A 2,446-nucleotide genomic window follows, 5' to 3' on the forward strand; every position below is an offset into this window, starting at 1 on the left:
ATTAACCCAGAGCATTTTCATCAATTGATATTTTCATTTTCTTTACTATTGCTAATTTTGCAAACTCTTGTTACAAACAAACAAATCCAAGAACTGAATTTTATTTGCTTTCAAACTCACAAGCTTTGAGCTTAAACCACAATTCTCACTCACGGTCCCTGTGGATTCGATATTAAAACCCGGAGATATCTGTGCACTTGCAGATTGACCCAACAAGTTTTTGGCGCCGTTGCCGGGGACTGTTTGTGGTTTTCGGTTTAAGTTACAAGTTTGTAGTTTTTCATTGCATTGAACAGGTATTACTAACCTTTATTTGGTTGTGTATTTCATTTTATGCAAGGTAGGCTTGGCACGGATCCATTGGAGTTTGATCCGGAGCCTGAACGTACCCTCCATCATCGTCGAGCTCATCAAAGAGCTGCTGAGATAGCCGCCATGGCTGCCCATATGACGGAGGAGGAATAGCAAGCCCACATTGAAGAAAGAGTGAATGAGGCTATTGCTCAAAGACTTCAAGAGTAAGAAGCGGAGAATGCCAATCGTTCTCTTAGAGACCTCACCTCGGCTGCCATGAGCTACGATTATTCAGGCAGCATAGTTTCCCCCGATGGCACGGGAAATTTTGAGCTTAGGCCGGCATTCATCAATTTGGTGAGCCAAAATCAGTACGGTGGAGGTGCTCTTGAAGATCCTCATGCACACATGGAGCGGTTCATCCGCAATTGCAACACCTACAGAGTTCAGAATGTTTCAGCGGACACCACCCGCTTGAGTTTGTTCCCTTTTTCATTGAGGGATACTGCTGAAGAGTGGTTGAATTCACAGCCCCAAGGTAGCATTACATCTTGGGAGGACTTGGCTGAGAAATTCACCACAAGGTTTGTTCCAAGAGCCCTCTTGAGAAAGCTCAAGAATGACATCATGACTTTTGCTCAATCCACCGATGAAAATATCTATGAAGCTTGGGAAAGGTTCAAAAAGCTCTTGAGGAGGTGTCCTCAACATATCCTCACCCAAGCGGAACAAGTAGCAAAGTTCTATGATGGTCTCCAATATTCTTCGAGGTTTGGCTTGGATGCGGCTTCAAACGGTGAGTTCGATGCCTTACTTCCACAAGTGGGGTACGAGTTGATTGAAAAAATGGCTATAAGGGTCATGAACTCAAGTAGTGAACGCCAAGCCCGAAGAGGGGTCCTAGAGGTTGAGGCTTATGATCAACTCATGGCCTCCAACAAGCAACTCTCCAAGCAAATGAATGAGATTCAAAATCAAATGAAGACTACCAAGATTGGTGGTCGAGTTGCCAAATTGGAGTGTGTCACTTGTGGAGGGCCACATGACAGCGAGGAATGCACAGAGACTAGACCGGAGGAGGAAGTGAAGGCTATGGGTCAAGCTCGGATTGACCCATTTTCAAATACTTACAATCCAAGATGGAGGAATCACCCTAATTTCTCTTGGAGGCAAGGTAACAATGGGCAAGGAAGTGGCTTTCAAAGGCAATTTCCTAGCCAAGGTTTCCAAGGCCAAAGCTCAAGGCAGCCACAAGAGAGAGTAGAAGGTGAAAGTGGCGGTTCCAAGAAAAGCTTAGAGGAGTTGGTGGAGACTTTCATCAACCGAACGGAGAATAATTACAAAAATCAAGAAGCGGCTATTAAGAACTTAGAGAATCAATTTGGCCAGCTGGCCAAGCAAATAGCCGAAAGACCTCAAGGTAAGTTTCCTTCCGATACTATCCCCAATCCCAAACAGGAGAATGCCTCTGTAGTGGCTACTCGAAGTGGTAGGGTGATGAGTGAATTGAAGAAAAAAACAGAGGGTGAAAACATTGAGGAGATAGTTGAGGGAGAAGTTGTGGTACCCATCAAGATTAAGGAAGTTATAGACCCCACTCCTAAGGTTAGCAAGGTCCCTTTTCCTAAGGCCTTGAATAAGAAAAACATAGACAAGAAGTTCTCAAAGTTTGCGGAGGTTTTCAAGAAACTCCACATTAATATCCCTTTTGCCGATGCATTGGAGCAAGTGCCCATGTATGCTAGGTTCATGAGGGATATCTTGTCTAAGAGGAGGAGTTTAAAGGGGGTTGATGAGACGGTAATGTTGACAGAAGAGTGTAGTGCTATCTTGCAGCGTAAGATGCCAATGAAAAGAAGAGACCCCGGAAGTTTCACTATTCCGGTGGAGGTTGAAGGGATGGCAGATGTAGAAGCACTTTGTGATTTGGGGGCGAGCATCAACTTGATGCCGCTTACCATGTTTGAGAGGTTGGATCTAGAAGAGGTGACACCAACAATGCTTTCTTTACAAATGACGGATCGGTCCCTCAAGACACCATATGAGATTGTGGAGGATGTTATGGTGAGGGTGGACAAGTATGTGTTCCCCGTGGATTTCGTTGTGCTTGACATGGAAGAAGATGAGAAGATTCCGCTCATTCTTGGCCGAC

The 2,446-nt window shown here is 44.8% G+C and overlaps 1 non-coding gene across 1 annotated transcript; it reads right to left on the reverse strand.

The window, feature by feature from the left end:
- Window positions 1–903: 903 nt before the first annotated feature.
- Window positions 904–1,010, reverse strand: LOC130716344 (small nucleolar RNA R71). Its single transcript, XR_009011962.1, has one exon. It is a non-coding gene; the product is annotated as a small nucleolar RNA R71 (small nucleolar RNA).
- Between the last annotated feature and the right edge of the window lie 1,436 nt (window positions 1,011–2,446).

This window comes from Lotus japonicus, chromosome 4 (genome assembly GCF_012489685.1).
Source record: "Lotus japonicus ecotype B-129 chromosome 4, LjGifu_v1.2".
Classification (NCBI taxonomy): Eukaryota; Viridiplantae; Streptophyta; class Magnoliopsida; order Fabales; family Fabaceae; genus Lotus; species Lotus japonicus.